Source organism: Pongo pygmaeus, chromosome 15 (assembly GCF_028885625.2).
Source record: "Pongo pygmaeus isolate AG05252 chromosome 15, NHGRI_mPonPyg2-v2.0_pri, whole genome shotgun sequence".
Lineage (NCBI taxonomy): Eukaryota > Metazoa > Chordata > Mammalia > Primates > Hominidae > Pongo > Pongo pygmaeus.
In genome coordinates this window covers 28,842,363-28,865,272 of record NC_072388.2, presented here as the reverse complement: position 1 = coordinate 28,865,272, position 22,910 = coordinate 28,842,363, and the positions used below count along the sequence as shown (strand labels likewise).

The 22,910-nt window shown below is 37.4% G+C and overlaps 1 protein-coding gene across 3 annotated transcripts in view; it reads right to left on the bottom strand.

Annotated features, from left to right (window-relative positions):
* The window catches only part of G2E3 (G2/M-phase specific E3 ubiquitin protein ligase), a 60,959-nt gene extending 42,658 nt beyond the window's left edge, over nt 1–18,301 (bottom strand). Inside the window, exon 1 of one of the 3 annotated variants that reach the window (XM_054448282.2) lies at nt 17,607–18,301. The gene's annotated coding sequence lies outside the window, so the exon portion shown is untranslated. The remainder of the gene's footprint in view (nt 1–17,606) is intronic. The other 2 variants (XM_063651497.1, XM_054448283.2) reach the window with 2 other exon arrangements.
* Nucleotides 18,302–22,910: the final 4,609 nt, after the last annotated feature.

Sequence of the window (22,910 nt, the reverse complement as noted above, 5' to 3'; positions counted from 1 at the left end):
GAAAGAGAAATAGATTGATTTTTTTAATCTAGCATTTTTAAGAAATGAACATTCTTGCTATAGAAATGACTTGATTTAAATCACTAATCAGAAAGGTTCAACTTAGTCTATGCATCGCATTATTCGATGTACTCTAAATTCTTTCTCTTTACAACTCAGAAATGTTGTCTTTGGATGTCCTATACATAGCAAAGAATTAATTTCTCTGATTCAGCACTGCATAATAAAACATGATGTTTGTCAGACGCATAGTTTGCAAATATTTTCTCCTATTCTGTAGGTTGCCTGTTTACTCTGTTGGTAGTTTCTTTTGCTGTGCAGAAACCCTTAAGTTTAACTAGATCCCACTTGTCAATTTTGCTTTTGTTGCGATTGGTTTTGGAGTCCTTGTCATGAAATCTTTGCCCATTCTTATGTCCAGGATGATACTGCCTAGGTTGTCTTCAGGGTTTTTATAGTTTTGGGTTTTACATTTAAGTCTTTAATCCATCTTGAGTTGGTTTTTGTGTATGGTGTTAGGAAGGGGTCCAGCTTCAATCTTCTGCATATGGCTAGCCAGTTATCCCAGCACCATTTAATAAACAGAGAGTCTTTTCCCTATTGCTTGTTTTTTGTCATCTTTGTCAAAGATCAGATGGTCGTAGATGTGCGGCCTCATTTCTGGGCTCTGTATTCTGTTCCACTGGTCTATGTGCCTGTTTTTGTACCAGTACTATGCTGTTTTGGTTACTGTAGCCTTGTAGTACAGTTTGAAGATGGGTAATGTGATGCCTCCAGCTTTGTTTTTTTTGCTTAGGATTGCCTTGGCTATTTGTGCTCTTTTTTGGTTCCACATGAATTTTAAAATAGCTTTTTCTAGTTTTGTGAAGAATGTTTTTGGTAGTTTGAGAGGAATAGCAGTGAATCTGTAAATTGTTTTGGGCAGTATAGCCATTTTAATGATATTGATTCTTCCTATCCATGAGCATGGGATGTTTTTCCATTTGTTTGTATTTTCTCTGATTTCTTTGAGCAGTGCTTTGTAATTCTCATTGTAGAGATCTTTCACCTCCCTTGTCAGCTGTATTCCTAGGTATTTCATTCTTTTTGTAGCCACTGTGAATGGGATTGCCTTTCTGATTTGGCTCTAGGTTTGGCTGTTTTTGGTGTATAGGAATGCTAGTGAATTTTGTATGTTGATTTTGCATCCTGCAACTTTGCTGAAGTTGTTTATCAGCTGGAGAAGCTTTTGGGACAAGACTAAGGGGTTTTCTAGATACAGAATCATGTAATCTGCAAAGAGATAGTTTGACTTCCTCTCTTCCTATTTGGATGCCCTTTATTTCCTTCTCTTGCCTTACTGCTCTGGCTAGGACTCCCAAAACTATGTTGAAGTGGTGAGAGAGTATCCTTGTCTTGTGTCGGTTTTCAAGAGGAATGCTTCTAGCTTTTGCCCATTCAGTATAATGTTGGCCGTAGGTTTGTCATAGATGGCTCTTATTATTTTGAGGTATGTTCCCTCAATACCTAGTTTATTGAGAGTTTTTAACATGAAGGGCTGTTGAATTTTATCAAAAGCATTTCTAAGGAACTTTAATTTACAAGAAAAAAACAACCCCATTAAAAAGTGGCCAAAGGACATAAGCAGATACTTCTCAAAAGAAGACATATACGTGACCAACAGGCATATGAAAAAAAGCTCAACATCACTAATCATTAGAGAAATGCAAATCAAAACTACAATGAGATACCATCTCACACCAGTCAGAATGGCTATTATCACGAAGTCAAAAAATAACAGATGCGGGTAAGGTTGTGGAGAAAAGGAAACACTTATATCCTGTTGGTGGGAGTGTAAATTAGTTCAACCACTGTGGGAAGCAGTATGGCGATTCTACAAAGAGCAAAAAGCAGAACTACCATTTTACCCAGCAATCTCATTACTGGGTATATAGCCAGAGGACTATAAATCATTCTACCATAAAGACACATGCACATGAATGTTCACTGCAGCACTATTCACAATAGCAAAGACATGGAATCAGCCTAAATGCCCATCAATGACAGACTGGATAAAGAAAATAGGGTACAAATACACCATAAAATATTGTGTAGCCATAAAAAAGAGTAAGATCACATCTTTTGCAGGAACATGGATGGAGCCGGAGGCTATTATCCTTAGCACAGTAATACAGGAACAAAAAACCAAATACCGCATGTTCTCACTTGTAAGTGGGAGCTAAATGATAAGAACTCATGAACACAAAGAAGGAAACAAGAGAAACTGGGGTCTACCTGACGCAGGAGGGTGGGAGGAGGGAGAGGAACAGAAAAGAGAACTATTGGCTATCGGGCTTAATACCTGCGTGATGAAATAATATGTGTAACAAACCCCTGTGACATGTTGTTTACCTATGTAACAAACCTTCACATGTACCCCCAAACCTAAAAAAAAAAAAGTTAAAAAAAAAAAAAAAACGGATGAACTGTATTTTATTTACTACAAATGCATGAAGGATCCTGGACTGTATCCTGCACTGGGGAATAAAACTGCTCCAAAGGACATCACCGAGGCAACTGACCAAAACAATATTTAGTTGAAAGTATTGTATTTATGCTAAGTTTCCTGAAATTGGTATCCATATTTAGGTTATTTAGTAGACTATCACTGTTCTTAGGAAATACTGAAGCATTAAGGGGTAGGGGGACCAGATATATGCAACCTACTCTCTAACGGTTCAGAAAAGGGAAATTACATGCAAATGTACAATACTGCAGGATGATAAAGTGAATGTGGAAAATAATAAAGAGTGGTTAATCTAGGTAAGGGCATATGTAGTTCTTTGTACTTTTCTTGCAACTTTCCTGTAACTTTAAAATTATTTCAAAATAAAAAAAGGTTTAAAAATAATTGAATTAAAAGTAATATAAAACATTCCCAAAAAATTCAAGATCAAGACTAACCCAGTGTGATGGTTAATTTTATGTGTTGCCTTTACCAGGCCACAGGACGCCCAGATATCTGGTTAATCTTAGGTCTGGATGTGTCTGTGAGAGTGTTTCTAGAAAAGATCAGTAAACTTTACTCAGTTTACTGGTGAACTGAGTAAAGCAGATGGCCATCCCCAGTGTGGGTAGACATTAGCTAGTCCACTGAGGGCCTGAATAAAACCAGAAGGCAGAAAAAGGTTAAATTTGCTGTCTGACTGCTTGAGGTAGGACATCAATCTTCTGTCCTTGGTGTTCCTGGTTCTCAGGCCTTCAGATTGGGACTGGAACCTATACCATCAGCTGTTTGGCTCCAGACATTCAAACTACACTGCGGGACTTTCCTGGGTCTCCAGTTTGCAGACAGATAATGGGACTGTTCACACTACATAATCATGTGAGTCAATACCTTACAATAAATTAATCAATCCTTCCCTCTCCTTCTCTACACACACACACACACACACACACACACACACACACACACACGTATATCCTGTTGTTTCTGTTTCTCTGGAGAGCTGTGACTAATACACCCATGCTACCTGGGGATAGATAGTTAATACACTTTATGTGCTCCTACAAATGTAGAGACAAAAAGAAATACTCTTAAAGATTTGTTAGTTACTTTGGTTCACAGCAACAGCAAAGATAAAATTAGAAGAAAGACATTCAATGGTAGAGGTTAAAAGCTATTAGAATTTTTTTTCATGAATCAATTATTTACATTCTAGGAAATAATAAACATATCTCAAAAAGGTACATAAAAGCCAGGCACAATGTTATGCACCTGTAGTCCCAGCTACTTGAGAAGCTGAAGCAGGAGGATTGCTTGACCCCAGGAATTTGAGTCCACCTTGAGCAACATAGTGAGATCTCCATCAAAAAAAAAAAAAAAAAAAAAGTGCATAAAACATCAATATGATCTTCAATATTTTTTAACCATAAATTATTACAAAAAGTAGCAAGGTATAGTAGAAAGAGTACTAGGGGCATTGAAGGTATGAAGTTTAGACTTTCCTTCATGTTCTATATGTTTCTTCCCGAGACCTCAGCCTCAATTTTATCATCCCTCAAACTAGAAGCTAATTACAGGTTACTGTAAGAATTAGAAATAACACATAAATGCCACGAGAGTACCTGGAAAATTTAGTCAATCATTGGTAGTTCTTCTTTTAATTAAAAAAAAAAAGGATACTATATCTTAACTGGGTTTATCTTAGAAATGTAAGATTAGATATCATCTGAAAAGTAAAGTAATACACCATGTTAATACAATAAAGGGTGAAAAAGTATGACCATCTCAATAGTGCAGAAAGAGCATTTGACAAAATTCAACAACCAATCATGATAAAACTGTAGAACAAACCAGAAACAGACAGGAATCTTCTCAACCTAATAAAGGGCATCTACAAATATGCATTAATTTCCACATTGTACTGAGGCAATCTCAACAGATACAAAAGGGCATCTGACAAATGTCAATATCCAATCATAACAAAACTGTAAAGCAAACTGTGGGTAAAATAAATTTTTTCAACCTAGCAAAGGGAATCTACAAATGTTCACCTTAATCTCTGACTCAACAGTGTACTCCAAGGGAAAAGAAGACAAAACTGTGAAGGATGAAGTAAAACTGTTTTCACATACGATCATCTACATAGAAAATCCTACCAACACATTATAAGAATAAGTGACTTTAACAAGTTCTCATGCAACAAGGAAAATCTGTATAACAACAAGAATTAATCAGAAAATTAGAGAACAATTCTATTTACAATAGGTAAAAACTTAGTCAAAGATGTGGAAAAAGACTACACTCTGAAAAGCTACAAAACACTGCTGAGAGAAATGAAAGACCTAAATAAATGAAGAGATAGACAATGCTCATGGGCGTAATATTGTTAAGATGTCAATTTAACACAATCCCAACCGAAATCCCCAGCAGGTTTTTTTTTTTTTAAGAAACTGGCATGCTGATTCTAAAACTTACATAAAAATGCAAAGGCCTTGTAATAGAAAAAACATTTTTAAAAAGAAAAAGGCAGTGGTCTCCAACTATGTGATTTCATGACTTCTTATAGAGCTATGTTAATCAAGACAGATGTATAGCTCAATAGAACATAAGGGAAAAGTCAGATATATAGCTCAATAGAACACAAGGGAAAGGCCAGAAACAGACCCAGACAATTGCTTTTCAACAAAGATACCAAGGTAATTCACTGTATTCAAATGGTAGTCTATTCAATAAATAGTATTGAAATAACTGAATGTTTTGGGTGGAGGGTGGGGGGAAGAACATTGACCTCATATACTAAAACTTAATTCAAATTGGATCACAAGAAAAAAAAAAACTTCTAGAAGAAAACATAGGGAAGAATCTTCATGATCTTGGGGTTTGGGAAAGATTTCTTAGGAAACTGAATCATAAAAAACACTGATGAATTAAACATCAAAATTAAGAACTTTCTAATCAAAAGACATAGTTAAGCAAAGAAAAAGGCGAAACACAGATTGGGAATAAACACTGGCAAAACATATACCTGACAAAGGATTTATATCCACAATGCCTAAAGAATGCTTACAACTCAAATAGAAGACATCACAATAAAATGAACAAAATGGACAAAAGATTTGACCAGACACTTAAAAAAAACACAACATAGCCAATAAGCAAAAGAAAATATGAACATCACTGGTCATAAAGGAAATGCAAATTAAAATAGCAAAAAAAAAAAACAAAACAAAAAAACCCACTACAGCACCCTCAAGAATACTTGTCTCACAAAAAATGAACTCAAAATGAATTACAGCTCTAAATACAAAATGTAAAACTATAAAACTTCTAGAAAAAACACACAGGAGAAAATTTCTGTGACCTTATGTTACGTAAGATTTCTTAGATACAATACCAAAAGCACAAGACAAAAAAAGATAAACTGTACTTAAAGTTAGTATCTTCTGCTCATCAAAAGGCACTGTTAAGAGAATAAAACAAGCCTCAGACTGATAAAGTATTTGCAACTCATAATCTGATAAAGGACTTAGTTAGATCCATAATATATTTTCTGAAAAACTCTTCAAACTCAGTAATACAGAACACATCCATGAAAATGGTGTAGCAAGGGGCTCTGCAGGTCTGTACCTCCCTAGAAACACAGAAAAACCTGGCAAAAAACTCACAATCAACAATGTCTCAACAAATAGAGAATATCAACAAAGAAGTAGAAATGATAAAAAGGAAATAGAAATTCTGCAGCTGAAAAGTACAATAACTGAAATAATAAATTTATTACAGAGGTTTAACAGCACGTTTGAGCAGGCAGGAGAAAGAATCAGTGAACTTGAAGACAGGTTAGTTGAAATTATCCAGACTGAAGAGCAGAAAGAAAAAAAATGAAAAAGAAACAGAGCCCAAGAGACTATGAGACACCATCAAGCATACCAATATATGCTTAATGGGAGTCCAAGAAGCACCGGAGAAAGTGGAACAGAAAGAATGTTTGAAGAAATAATAGTCAAAAACTTCCCAAATTTCATGTAAGACTGAAATCTACACATGTAAGACTTCAATCTGTACATTTTTAAGAAGCTCAAGATCTTTAATCAGGACAAATTCTAGGAGATCCACATTGAGACACAGTATAGTCAAACTGACAAAAACAAAGACAAAGAATCTTGAAAGCAGCAAGAGAGAAGTGATTACCACATACAAAATATCCCCAATAAGATTAAGAGCCAAATTCTCATTAGAAACCATAGAGTTCCAGAAGGCAGTGAGATGACATATTTAAAGTGCTGAAAGACAGGAAAAAAACCCAAACCTGTCAGCAAAGAATCCTATCTGCAGCAAAACTATGTTTCAAAAGTGAAGATGAGTACACATACTCACATGGGAGGCAGGCAAGTAAACAAATATTTCACACACATGCAGTGTAGCCTTACAGAGGTGGTGAAATTATAACATAATTGTGAAAGATAAATATTCTGAGCAGACAAGGCAGAAAAAGCATTCTAAGTAGAGTGTGTGCAAAGGTGCAACAGTGTGTGAAAGCCTGGGATGTTTGGGGAATGTCAGGAATTTCTTCTGGAAGTTGCTCTTGCTGATTCTGCCATTTGGTTGGATTATATAAATCTCCTTGGATTGGATTATCAGATAGTAAGTAATATAATTCCCCCCTTCACCAGCTGGTCCTAACCCTGACTCAGTGGGCAGGTCTTATTCCAGCCCTAGCCCCTTCCACTGACCAAGTCAGGCTCTAAATAACCAGCCCAATCCAAACTACCCTTCTTAAAGCAGGTGGCATCTTTTTTACTACAGTTCAGGCAATAAAGGCTATTTTGTCACAACTCCCACAGGACCAGGTCTTCTGCTGTCTAAAAAATAAGGCCTTAATTATATTTTAACAAGACAATGTATCTGCTACCTTATGTGACAGAGCAATTAAACTTTTAAGATTCTAGACAGGATCCAGGCAGAGGAACATGGCAGAAAGAACATTACACTTGAATTATACATTTTCTGTGTTTGAACTCTTTGCTCTGCCTTGTGTCCAATGGAGATGATAATACTTACCTATTAGGGTTCTTATATGCAAAGTAGAAGAAGTAATTCGATGGAGAGAAGGAAGGGTGAAAGGAATTCAGAAAGATCAGAAGTTTCTGAGATCAAGAAAGACCATAAAGTTTCTATGTCCCTAACTGTTAATGGTGGTTATCCCTGGGGAGACAGAAGGGGTAGGGGCTTTTTCTTTTAATTTCTTATAAATTTTGGCATTGTTTGACTTTTTACAATGAACATAATTTTGTACTTAAAATATATTTGGCATATATATTATACCTCAATAAAAAGTTTCTTAAAAGCTTATACTCTCTGGAAAATCATCCAGGAGACAGATAAGAATGGCTGCTTCTCAGAAGGTCTGGTAGACCTGGGGTCTAGGGTGAAAGGGAAACTTTTAGCAGATCTGCCCTACTAGAGATGCTAATGGCACACCAGACAGTAACTCAAAGCCATATGAGGAAATAAAAACACCAGTAAAGGTAACTACAGAAGTAAATATAAAAGCCAGTAGTATTATTGCACTTTTGGTAATTCTCTTTTTCCTTTATGATTTAAAACGAAAACACATAAAATAAATATAAATCAATGTTATTGGGCACATTATGTATAAATGTAAAATAAGCAAAAAATATAAAAATGTAATTTGACACAATAACATTTAAGAAGAAGGATGAGATATACAGAAGTGTAATTTTTGTATACTATCAAAGCTAAGAGGGTATTAATTCAAACTAGGGTGTTATAAGTTTAAGATATTAATTGTAATCCCCAAGATAGCCACTAAGAATATAACAAAAAATATGTGCAGAATAGGTAATGAGAAGGGAATCAAAATGGTACACTATACAAATCAATTAAACAAAAGGCAATAATGAAGGAAGTGAGGAACAGAAAGATAGTATTTAGAAAACAAATACTAAAACGTCAGAAATCCTTCCTTAACAGTAATTAAATGTAAATGAATTACACTCTCCAATTAAAAGGCAAAGGTTGACAGAATGAATTTTTTAAAAATCCATACATACACTATCTACTAGGGTCAAGTTATAGATACCAAAATACACATAGATAGAAAGTAAAAGGACAGAATAAGATACTTCATACAAACAGTAATCAAAACTAAGCTTGGGTGTTTATACTAATTTCAGACAAAACAGGCTTTAAGTTGAAGATTGTTACAGGACTCAAAGGACATTAAAGACTGACTAAAAAGTTCAATCCATCAAGAAGACATGACAATTATAAACACAAATCCACCTAATAAGAGCCCCAAAATATATGAGGCAAAATTTGACAGAAATGAAAGGAGAAATAGTTTAGACTTAACATATACAGAACACTCCACCCTACAACAACAGAATGAAACATTCTTCTCAAATGCACGTGGAACAATATCCATGGATAGACCATGTTAGACCACAAAATAATACATTTTACAAGACTGAAATCACACAAAATATCTTCTCCAATGACTATGGAATGAAACTGGAAATCAATAAAAGGAAAACTGGAAAATCGAGAAACATGCAGATTAAATAACAACTTTAAATAGACAAAAGGTCAAAAAAGAAATCACAAGGGAAATTAGAAAATACTTAGAGACAAATAAAATCAAGCCCCCAAAACAATGACCCAACTTTATGCCCAAAGAAACTAGAAAAAGACCAAACTAAACCCAAAGCTAGCAGAAGGAAGGAAATAATTTAGAGTCCCGATAATGTAATAAAAAATTTTTTAAATTGAAAATCAATGAAATAAAAATTGCTTGAGAAGATCGACAAAATTGAAAACGTTTAGTTAGATGACCCAGAGAAAAAAAAGAGAAGACTCAAATTACTAAATCAGAAGAAATGAAAGTGGGACACTGCTACAGACCTAATAGAAATAAAAAGAATTAAATGAGACTATTATGAACAATTGTACTCTAAGAAGTTAAATAGTTAACAAATTAAACAATAGGTTAAACAGATAACAAAAGTGACAAGAAGAAATAGAAAATTTCAATAAATCTACAAACAAGGGATTGAATCACTAATGAAGAACCTCCCAACAAATAAACGTCCTAGCCCAGATGGGTTCACTGGTGAACCCTATTAAACTTTGAAGAAAAATTGGCACCAATCTTTCTCAAACCCCTCCAAAAGATATGAGGACACTTCCTAACTCATTTTATGAAGCCACCAATACCCTGATACCAAAGCCAGAAAAAGACATCATAGAAAATAAAACTATAAGCCAATTATCTCTTATGAACATAGATGCAAATATCCTTAACAAACTACCAGCAAACTGAATTCTGAAAAGAAAATTTTGTACCATAACCAAGTGGGATTTATCCCAGAAATGCAAAGGTGGTTCAACGTACGGAAATCAACCAATACTAATAGAGAAAAAAGGAAAAGGTCACATGCTCATCTCAATAGATGCAGAAAAAGCATTTCACAAAATACAATACTCATTGATGATAAAAACACTCAAACATTTAGGAATATAAGGGAACTTCCTCAGCATCTATGGAAAAACCTGTAATTAACATAATTATCGGTGAAAGACTGCACACTTTCCACCTAAGATCTGGAACAAAACAAAGATACATACTTCCACCACTTCTACTCAACACTGAACCAGAAGGTCTATTCAGAATAATAAAGCAATAAAGCAAGAAGTAACTCTATTTAAAGAAGGCATGATCTTATATGTAGAATTTCCTAGAGAATTCACAAAAAACTGTTAGAGCTACTAAACGAATTCAGCTAAGTTACAGGATGCAAGATCAACACACAAATATCAGTTGTATTTCTATACAACAATGAACAATCCAAAAAGGAAATTAAGTAAACAATTCCATTTACAATAGCATAAAAATTACTTAGTAATAAATTTAACCATGGTGGTGCAAGATTTTTGCACTGAAAACTACAAAACAGTGCTGAAAGAAATTAAAGAACCCTAAATAAATGAAAAGACATTCTGCATCCATAGGTTGAAAAACTATATCATTAAGATGGTTATACTCCCCAAAGCAATTTATAGATTTGATACAATTCCTGTCAAAATCCTGATGGCCTTTTTTTGCAGGAATGGAAGAGTTAAGCCTAAACTGCAAGGGATCCTGAATAGTCAAAAGGATCCCCAAAAAGAAAAAGTTGGAGGATTCAAATTTTCCAATTCCAAACTTACTACAAATCCACCGTAATCAAGACAATGTGGTACTGGCACAAGGACAGACATACACATCAATGGAAAAGAAGAAAGAGTCAATAAATAAACTCACATGTTTTATAGTAAACTAATTTTCAATAAGAGTGCCAAGACCATTAAATGGGAAGAAAACAGTCTCTTCAACAAATGGTCCTGGGACGACCAGACAGCCATGTAAAAAAGAATGAAGCTGGCCAGGTGCGGTGGCTCATGCCTGTAATCCAGAACTTTGGGAGGCCGAGGCGACAGATCACGAGGTCAGGAGACTGAGACCATCCTGGATAACATGGTGAAACCCAGTCTCTACTAAAAATACAAAAAAATTAGCTGGGTGTGGTGGTGGGCGCCTATAGTCCCAGTTACTTGGGAGGCTGAGGCAGAATGGCACGAACCCAGGAAGTGGAGCTTGCAGTGAGCTGAGATTGTGCCACTGCACTCCAGCCTGGGCAACAAAGCAAGACTCCATCTCAAAAAAAAAAAAAAGGAATGAAGTTGAACCCCTACCTCACACGCATTAAAAAAAATCAACTCGAAATGGATCAAGACCTAAATGTAAAAGACAAAACTATAAATCTCTTAAATGAAAATCTAGGGGTAAATTTTCATGACCTTGTATTTGGCAACGGTTTCTGAGATACGACACCAAAAGCACAAGCAACAAGAAAACAATAAATTGAACTTTACCAAAGTATAAAACTTGTGCATCTAATGACAATCTACAGAATGGGAAAAAATATTCAGAAATCATATAACCTGAAAAGGGTCTAGTATCTAGAATACATTAGAAACTCTTACAATGCAACAACAAAAAGACAAGTAATTCAACTTAAAAATGAACAAAATATCTGAAGAGATTTCTCCAAAGAAAATATTCAAATGGCCAACAAGCACATGAAAAAATGCTCATTATATTAGTGATAAGTAAATCAAAGCCACAATGAGATACCACTTCATGTCCACTATAATAGCTATAATAATTATTTTTACAAACTAAAATAGTAAGTGTTAATGATGATATGGAGAAATTAGAACCCTTACATATTGCTAGTGGGAAAGTAAAATGATGCAGCAAGGGTGGAAAACAGTTTGGTAATGCCACAACACATTAAACAAGACTACCATATCACCCAGCAATTCCACTAGCTATATAACCAAAAGAATTGAAATATTTCAATTCAAACAAAAACTTGCATACATATGTTCACAGCAGCACTATTCACAAAAGAGATCACTAAATCAATACATCACAAAGAAACAACCTAATTATACATCAATTGATGAATGGATATACAAAATGTGGTATATCCATAGAATGATTATGTGGCAATAAAAAGGAATAAAGTACTGATACATGCTACAACATAGATAACCTTGTAAACATTATATTAAATGACGGAAGTCAGACATAAAAGTTACATGTTTTGGAACTAGGCAGAGGTGATGGTTGCACAACATTGTGAATGTACTGTCACTGAAATGTCTACTTTAAAATGGCTAATTTTTGACTGGGCATGGTGGCTCACACCTGTAATTCCAGCACTTTGGAAGGCTGAGGTGGAAGGATCGCTTGAGGCTAGGAGTTTGCAACCAGCCTGGACAACACAGTGATAACCTGTCTCTACACAAAAAATTTTTAATTAGCCAGTCTTGGTGGCAAACGCCTGTAGTCCTAGCTGCCTGGGAAGCTGAGGTGGGAGGACGGCTGGAGTCCAAGAGTTGGAGGCTGCAGTGAACTATGATTGCGCCACTGAGCTCCAGCTTTGGCTGACAGAGATCTTGTCTCAAATAAAATGGCTGATTTTATAAATGTGAATTTTACCTCAAAAAAAGGCCAAATGTACACCTATCATACGATGCAGCCAAGAGAAATAAGGCATATGTCCATGGTACACAAAGGTCAACAGAAACTTTATTTGTGAGAACTAAAAACTGTAACAATGTATATGGATAAAACAAACTGTGGTATATTCATACAAGAGAATACATTTACTAACTCATTGAACTATACCCCTAAAATGGGTGATTTTCATTGCATACAAATTGTATACCAGATACTTGTTTAAAAGTTAACAATTTTTTATTTAAAACAAAAGGATAAGTTTAAGATAAAAAGCAATGGCTGGGCGCGGTGGCTCACGCCTGTAATCCCAGCACTTTGGGAGGCTGAAGCGGGCAGATCCCTTGAGGTCAGGAATTTGAGACAAGCCTGACCAACATGGCAAAACCCTGTCTCTACTAAAATCACAAAAATTAGCTGGGCGTGGTGGCAGGTGCCTATAATCCAGCTACTCAGGAGGTTGAGGCAGGAGAATCACTGGAACCGGGGAGGCGGATGTTGCAGTGAGTCAAGATCGCACCACTGCATTCAGCCTGGGCAACAGAGTGAGACTCCATATCACAAAAAAAAAAAAAAAAAAAAAAAAAAAGCAACAAAGTTACAAGTTTACACAAGTTATCAATATATAACCAGTCCTCAGGAAACAGGTGTCATCCTCCCCTACCCCACCCCACCCTGCCACCCATTGGCTCCATATGTCCTTTTCATGTTTCTTCATGATTCCACTGTCTTAGCAACACATAAGACCCTTCCAGCTTGGGTTCCAATAGTCTTGTGATATCCCAACTGCAAAATCAAGAAATCACACGAATGGTCTAGCCTGCATCAGATATGCAGCTCTGATATAAATACCTGTACCAGGTTTGTTGGGGAAGTGGTATGGGACTTTAAGTGGTATGGGGCTTTATGTTCCTTAGACCAACCCTATCTACTAGTCATGAGAATGATGTCCCTACATTGTTGGGCAGGTTTTTAAAGAAAAGCTGTGGGCAAGGAGATTAGGCAACTGTTTTAAGTGTTCAAACTGAAAAGGAAAAGTTTTCTGTTTTTTAATTCCCTAACATTTTGAATTAAGATACTTTTTATTACACCTAACATATACTACTCTTATAATTAAAAAAAAAACAAAACTGTACCAAGAGTGTAGGGACCAGCCCCACAGGATCGGTGGGTTTTTCTCCCCGTGTGCGGAGACGAGAGATTGTAGAAATAAAGACAAAAGACAAAAAGATAAAAGAAAAGACAGCTGGGCCCAGGGGACCACTACCACCAAGATGCGGAGACTGGTAGTGGCCCCAAATGCCAGGCTGCGCTGATATTTATTGGACACAAGACAAAGGGGCAGTGAGCCATCTCCAATGATAGGTAAGTTCACGTGGGTCACGTGTCCACTGGACAGGGGGCCCTTCCCTGCCTGGCAGCCGAGGCAGAGAGAGAGAGAGAGAGGAGAGAGAGACAGCTTACACCATTATTTCTGCATATCAGAGACTTTTAGTACTTTCACTAATTTGCTACTGCTATCTAAAAGGCAGAGCCAGGTGTACAGGATGGAACATGAAGGCAGATGAGGAGTGTGACCACTGAAGCACAGCACCACAGGGAGACGGTTAGTCCTCCAGATAACTGCGGGCGGGCCTGACTGGTATCAGGCCCTCCACAAGAGGTGGAGGAGTAGAGTCTTCTCTAAACTCCCCCGGGGGAAAGGGAAACTCCCTTTCCTGGTCTGCTAAGTAGCCGGTGTTTCTTCTCGACACTGACGCTATCGCTAGACCACGGTCCTCTTGGCAACGGGCGTCTTCCCAGACGCTGGTGTTACCGCTGGAACTAGGAGCCCTCTGGTGGCCCTGTCCAGGCTCCACTCAAGAGAGAAGGCTCGCATTCTTGTCTTCTGGTCACTTCTCACTATGTCCCCTCAGCTCCTATCTCTGTATGGCCTGGTTTTTCCTAGGTTATGATTGTAGAGCAAGGATTATTATAATATTGGAATAAAGAGTAATTGCCACAAACTAATGATTAATGATATTCATATATAATCATATCTAAGATCTATATCTAGTATAACTATTCTTATTTTATTATTTTATTATACTGGAACAGCTCGTGCCCCCAGTCTCTTGCCTCGGCACCTGGGTGGCTTGCCGTCCACACAAGAGGAAATTAAATATTTTAAAAATACATTTTAAAAGCTACTAAATCTTTTGGTGCCTCAGTTTCTTCATCTTAATATAGAGATAATAAAATGGTTGCGAGGATTAAGTGAGAAAATATGTATAAAGCATTTTAAATTCGTGAATATTAACAAACATTGCTCCTGATTTTTTCCCACTTGAAATGTCCTCTGAGCCTATAATTTCAATACTTATTTTTCCATATTGTTTATAAACCATATGCTATCACTAAAATCTCTACACTACAGAGAATTATATGCTATCATCTCAGAAAAAAGCCAAGCCTTAAAAAAAAAAAGCAACTTTTTGAGTCATTAACCCAAGACAAAATGTGTTAAATTGTTAAAATAAATACTCACTGAACACACACAGTTTCAGAGTATCATGACACTCACTGTTCTGCACTGTGCACTGCAGACATAAAAATTAAAAGGACAAGGGCAGTCTCACACTATATATTTACAAGCAAAAAGCACGGCCTGGAGAAGTCTTTAAATCCAGTTGAGTAAAATCTTAAGGGGAAATAAAAAGGCCAATGGCTAAATATGCATAAAATGTAATAAGAGATAGATTTGGAGAATTCTAGTAGTATTGATGGAACATCAGCAGGTTGGAAGAGAGTGGCATAATATTATGAAGATGGTCCTTGGGAAGAGAAGTTGGTACCAGACTCTGAAGGGCTCTGTAAATAAAAAGCAAGGCTAAGAAATTTGAATTATGTACGGTAGACAATGGGAAGCCATCAGAGATACTTATGGGGCAACATCTGGAGGGAGACTGAAGAGAGGCAAGAAATATTACTTTTTTAAAAAAGCATAAACTTTTGAGTTAAATCTAATTTCCGACTTCAGTTCCAACGTGCTACTAGTTGTGTGAGAACAAATTACCGAGCCCCTCTTAGCCTGTTTTCTTATTTGAAGATAGTAACTACCTCAGTGATACTGTAAAGATTAATGAGAGAATGTATGTGATGCGGTTTTTACGGTTTAGTAACTCAATGTAACTGGAGACTTATGTATCATTTGCTATGTGGCACACACTATTCTAAGGTCTTTGTATATATTAACTCATTCAACCCTCACAATAATCCTACAAAGTAGGTAACCTCATCATATGGTAGAGGGAAATGAAGCACAGAGAGGTTAAACAGCTTGCCCAGGGTCACCTAGCTATCAAGCGGTGGAGATGGGCTTCAAACCAAGGCAATCTGGCCCCAGTTTCATGTCTTTAATCAACACATTATAATGCCTCTCTAGGAAAGATCAAATCAGTGTTTTTAAAACTCATAGTATTTTCTAAACTTTCAGTTAAATATGCAGACTGTTCAATGCCATCCTCCAGACCTACTGATTCAGAACCTGAGATCTGAAGTGCAGGAATCAGCATTGAACAAATCCTTCAAGGTAATGTATACACAATAAATTCTGAAACTCACTGATTTAAGAAAGAGCAAAAATCCAATGAAAATAATTCAGGTAGAAAAAAAGAAAGAGATTAGGATATAGCGATCAATTTTTAAAAATTACCGTTTGTTGACAGCACATATGAAATGAGCAGAAAGGCTTAGAGAAGTATAGCCAATGTCTTTGTTACAAAGACACTATATAAAAAATGCTCATATTTTAACTATCCTCAACACCGAGTATTTAAGTCTATTCTTCCTGGCTAACACTTAAAACAAAAGTTCAATAGCAGGAAGAATGGGGGTGCTGGAATAGCCAGCACTGGATGAAGGAATGTCTTTATTCTGATTATTATGAAGTCTTACTTTTAAAAATATATTTATACATTTAAATGGTACAATATCCTGGTGTTAAAACCTTAAAAGGAACTTAAAATGTCTTTTCGTATTTAGCTACACAAAACTTACGATTTTTAATAAAGATGTAAAACTTGTACACATTTAAAATTCCCATTTATAGTTTACATTTATGGCACACTTTTAAACCATTCCAGAAGGCATGACTTTACTACTGGGTTAGACAGAGTTCCATATTTCAGATAGTTCATCATTAAAAATAAAAAAAAAGCCCAAAACAATAAAACCCAAAGAAAACAGATGCTCAAAGCATTAGTGGATTACTTCCAAAAAGACTCCGTAATAACCCAGTTGGCCAATGAATGAGGGAGGCGAAAAGGCAGGGCGGTGGAACTAAACCTTATCTCTATTGTTTGCAAACTAAGACCCTAGTGAATCACCACCGCTGTTACTATAGCCGGTTTAAATAAGAGGCTCGGATTTTTGCGGTACATGAAAAATGTCAACCGTGAAAGAAAAATATCCGGGTTTTAAATACAAAGGATACTCGAATTTCAGTTTAAATCCCACCCAGGCATTTCAAAGACTGTCACTTCCCTGCAGTCCAGAGTTAATCAAGGTTGCCCGGGTATCTCTCTCAAGAGGAACGCGGAGCCACGTAGAGCATCTTTTCATTCTAAACCTGCCCCAACCTTCCATCTTTCATAAAAAGAGATTTGTTTAAACGTGGCAACGCTTTCACAATGAGATTTAACTACTGTTGAAGCTTCAGCATTCGAGCCGAATTGGTGGAAATAATAAACTACGGGTTAAAAAAAAGCCACGGAGGATGCGTATAAACAAGGTTTACTCGCGGGGGACCGGCAGGGCCTCGGAATCCTCAACACTGAGAGCTGGCTGGCGTGCGCAATCGTCGAGAGCGCTGGTCCAGCAAACGCCCCCAGTGCCCCGAATTCCCTAAGTCTCCAGGCCGGGCCCCAGCACCAGACGTCCCCAAAAGCACTGCGAGGCCCCCGCTGCGCCGTCCGGCCTCCTAACACCCTCTCCCACCCCACGGTCCTGCTTCTCTCTCTGGAACGCTCTGCGTCTTCCCGTTCCCCATTTACTCACCAAGGAGAGCTGGGCAGAAGTTCCAGAGCGTCAGCGCCACTTTCCCCGGCCCGCTCTACGTCGGGGCACGCCGACCGCGAGCAGCCACATTCAACGGCCCACAGGATTCAAATTCGCCCACTTCCGTTCGCAAACCCGGAAAGAGCGGTCGGCCCCGCCCTCGAGGGGTGGGACCCGCGGAGGCGCTGGCTGTGGGGAAGGGCCCGTGTGCTCCCGCCCTTCTGGCGCTCCCGCCCTGCTGCTCGGTGCTAACCTGGCTGTGTCGCCTTCGCTTGTTTGTTTTGTCGGATCTCTCTCCCTGTTTAGCAGCTCAGAAAAACTCCGGGCGCGGGGTCATTGTTTCCGCCTATTTGCTCTTGAGGGGATCCTCTTGTTTCCAAAATGGACAGAGATGTGCTGAAGTTTCGTCACCTTCGAGGAATGGGGCGAATGAAAGCACGAACGGAGGCAGGAGGGTTTTATCTTTCCCTTCATCCTCGAGGAAACAGCAGCAGCAGCAAGAAGGAAAAAGCAAACCCTCCAAGTACTTAGTACAGCCTTTCCTGGGCCTCTCAGTCTATCCCGGCACAGTCAGGGCTTTTAATTTCTTTCTGTCCTGGGTTTGGGGAAAACAAAAAGCCAAGTTCACCCGTATTCAGCCAAAAGTTGAAAATAAGTGGTCGTACCAATCCCTGGTCTCAAATAAACTATTTGATGGTGTTAGAAGGCAATAAATTTTATTTCCCCCCTCTGATAAGGGCTCACTTTACGAGATTATTAAGTATTGTCCCGTGAGATTACTGAAACAACAGTATCTTTTCCTTTATCGAGGACCACAGTATATCTTTGATCCAAAACGTCTTAAGCTTCTGAAGAGACATCTGGGAGCTTCCAGAAACTAAAGGAAGGACTGGAAATGCTAGGGGGTGAGGGGCATTAAATAACTCTGACTTTTATGGCTGTGATTGATGTTGCTGCCAGATCATCCTCACATCTAATAACATTGAATTACCTAAACGGATCAGTACAAACCAAACCATGACAGCATACCTTTAGCCTTTGTCAAAAATACAGTTTGAGGGCCGGGCGCGGTGGCTCACGCCTGTAATCCCAGCACTATGGGAGGCTGAGGCGGGTGGATCACGAGGTCAGGAGATCGAGACCATCCTGGCTAACATGGTGAAATCCCGTCTCTACTAAATGTACAAAAAATTAGCTGGGCGTGATGGCGGGCGCCTGTAGTCCTAGCTACTTGGGAGGCTGAGGCAGGAGAATGGTGTGAACCCGGGAGACGGAGCTTGCAGTGAGCAGAGATCGCGCCACTGCACTCCAGCCTGGGAGACAAAGCGAGACTCTGTCTCAAAAGAAAAAAAAAAAATACAGTTTGAAAGGTTTACTAGATTTCTGGGAACCTATGCTACAGGTAATCTGACACAGGGGGTGTGTAAAGCTATTAACTGATGTACTGTTTTTAACAGTGAAAGATAGAAAATAATCTGTGTCTACAAATAAGGAAGGGGTTAAATACATGTAAGTTATGATACTTTAGCATCTGATATACTGACACTGCGGGCACTAAAAGTAATGAAGTAGATCAGTGGGTACTGAAATGAAATACTGAAAGAAGTTTAAGAAGGACTGTAGTATCCTTGTTTGAAAGTATGTGTGTGTATATGGTATACAAAGTTTTGGGATTGATACCTAAGCTGTAAACATCTCTGGGAGCGGGCTGGTAAATAAGAGGAGGAAGAGATGGAGAACTTTTACCTTTCACTTTATCACCAGTTGAATTTTTAAGATAATAAGCTTTTTTTTTTAATTTTGCAATTTTGTTCTTTAAGGAAGATTGTTAGAAATTGAATACATTCTAGATACAAAATCAGGTTTAATAAGCGTATAAATTTCTAATGTTTGGATAGTCTATGTCCATTCATTCATTCAGCAGTTCTTTCTACAATTCCATATAATGATTTGACCACACATTTTGTCATTCATGATATATTGTATTATTTTATGTTCCACATATCTAATATGACCCCGTTAAATATATTGCTCCTTGAAGTTTCTTGAAGGCAGAAACTATGTCATATATTTTCCTATGTCTTTCATAATTCTTGGCACCTTACCACCATTAAGTCTTATCCTTTACAGGAATTAAATTCTCAAGTTGACCTGTATAGAAAAGTTAAAAATGCCCTGGAAAAGCCACCTAAAAGATTGTATATATGTATGATTTTCTTTATACAACTCTATGAGCAAGGGTTTTTTTTTTTAATTAGTTTGTCCCCTGAGTTCTCCTTGGTCAGTCCTTCTCTACAACCCTTAATTAATTCTTCAATTTCTTCCGCTAAAATGTTGTCAAAGTCATTATCACCCCGCAGCCTGGCCATCACTTGGAATAATGAGATTCAGTTCTCATCAGTGGTGGAGAGCCCTGTAAAGTCATTCACATTTTTTTCCATAAGATTAGCCAGGCTTAATTGTATTAATTGTCTAGGGCTGGTGTTCACTGAGTGGACTATCTGGTTATTTGTACTAATTAAAATGTTGTTCTTTTTTTTTCACCCAGAGTGAGTATAGGTGATTTTGAATACAAACAATATTCAAGTAATGTTACAGCATTTCGTGAACAAAAAAGATCTTCAATAAATACCCACTGACTAAATCAAAAAGCCTGAGTAAATACAACTTAACGACTTTTTTTTTTGAGACGGAGTCTCTCTGTGTTGCCCAGGCTGGAATGCAGTGACGCGATCTCCGCTCACTGCAAGCTCTGCCTCCTGAGTTCACGCCATTCTCCTGCCTCAGCCTCTCAAAGTGCTGGGATTACAGGCGTGAGCCACCGCGCCGGGCCACAATTTAAGGACTTTTGAAAGAAAATATTCATTGCAGGATGTACTTAAATCTAACAAACCTGGCCATCAGACCGGGCATTCTGAGAGTTTATAAACATTTTAAATTGAGTGAAATTGATATAAGTATTCCACTTAATACGTGCTGCAAAAAATGAAGAATAAAATTAAGAATTTTATTCAGTCTCTGATAATCCCTCAGTAATGTGAACTAGTTGAGAACTGAATTCTTAGAAAATTTTAGTCATAGCTAATGTAACCTCTCTTTCCTGCTTTCCTGTTCCTATTCAATCCATATACAGCAGAAAACAAAACAAGAACACTCCTGGGACCAAGGGTCATCAATTTTACATGGAAGAAACAACATAAACTGCTTTAGCAGAAGAGTTCCTATAATCTACTCTAAAAGGTTTTTATCACAACCAACATGAGTAACAAAAATGATAAAATGCATAGAAATAAATTTTAAAGAAAATTCACAAAATCAAATTAGAATTCAATTTAATTTAAAATAATTTTTCAATTTTAAATACAGTTTTAAAGAAATTTTCTTTAAAGAAAGATATAGAACCTGCTACTTTAAAATATAATTTGAGAACATAAGTGATTTCAGTGTTCATATAGGAAAATTAATATGTAAGAATTGTTAAGACATATTAGAAAAAGAAAACAGAGGTCAGGAGTAGACAATTTGTCTTACTAGAGAGTAAAAACTTACCACAAAGCTGCTGCAAAGAGTAGCCAAAAAAAAAAATCAGACAAAAAATATAGTATTAGCACAAAAAAGAAAAAGAGAATCCAGAAAAATGAAACTATATAGAGAATATTAATATATTATAAAGGTGATATTTCCATTTCAGGAAAAGGATGGGTTCATTCATAAATTAACAAGAACTGGAAATAACTGGCTAGCTATATGGAAGATATAAAGTTAGGCCTGTACCTTTTATCATATACCAAAATAAATTCTGGAAGCATTAAAGATTGAAATTTTAAAAAATAAAACAAAAGTATATTGGGGAGAAGTTTAGAACGATAACTGTGACTTTAGGGTAGAAGAGACTTCTTAAACAAGGCAGGGCCAGGTGCAGTAGCTCTTGTCTGTAATCCTTGCACTTTGAGAAAGCCAAGGTGGGAAGATCACTTCAAGCCAGGAGTTTGAGACCAGCCTGGGCTACGTAGTGAGACTGCTGGCTCTACGAAAAACAATTTTTTAAAAAATTGAGCTGGATGTGGTGGTGTGCACCTGTAGTCCCAGCTACTCAGGAGGCTGAGGTGGGAGGATCCCTTGAGCCCAAGAGTTGGAGGTTGCAGTGAGCTGTGCACCACTGCACTCCAGCCTGGGTGACAGAGCAAGACAGGAATCCTAGAAGCCATAAAATAAAAGATGAGTACGTTTCATTACGTTAAAGTTTAAAATATTTGAACGGCAAAAGTCACCATGACACATTGAAAGATAAATGAGAGACAATGATAAAATATTTATAAAACACAGGACACTAGGTTAACAATTCTAATATAAAAACTTTTATAATTTTTTTCAAAAAGCAATAAAAATGGGCAGAAGAAATGAACAAGTAATTCATTGAAAAGGAAATGAAAGAGGACAAGACACAAAAAATACTCAACTGTACTACCTCACTTTTGGGAATACAAATCAACCAACCAAATACCAACTTTATTGGATTAGCAAAAATTAAAACAATTCACAATATCCCACACTGGGAGGGTGTGGTGGTAAAATGTATACTCTTTTTTTTTTTTTTTTGAGACGGAGTCTTGCTCTGTCACCCAGGCTGGAGTGCAGTGGCGCGATCTTGGCTCACTGCAATCTCCGCCTCCCAGATTTAAGCAATTCTCCTTCCTCAGCCTCCTGAGTAGCTGGGATTACAGGCATGCGCCACCACGCCCGGCTAATTTTTGTATTTTTTTAATAGAGATGGGAGTTTCACCATGTTGGTCAGGCTGGTCTCGAACTCCTGACCTCGTGATCTGCCCGCCTCGGCCTCCCAAAGTGCTAGGATTATAGGCGTGAGCCACCGCGCCCGGCCAAATGTACACTCTTATTCACAGGAGCATACATTGCTACAACTCTTGGAAAGTAAATCAGGCTTTTCTCAACTTTGAGATTCTCCTATAGAAATAAGCATGCTAGTGCTTTTCGAAGCACTACTTATAGTGGCTGCTAACTGGAAACAACTATCAAGAGGAAGATAATTGAATGAGTTAGGGTACATCCATCATGTTAGGAGGCTATCCAAAGTTGTGTTGCTTTGCCCCCTAAACCATTGCCTCCAGAGTTAGGGCTATTGAACCCCCAAAGACATGCAAATAAGGAGGTATGGTATTCTTTAATTAGAGAAATAACAATGCTCTCTTATACTGTAAAGCTGATAAACCTGGCACTCATTCTTAAATTAGCGCCCACTAGAATTAGTATACACTTTTGGACTAAATTGTCCTTTACAGGAAC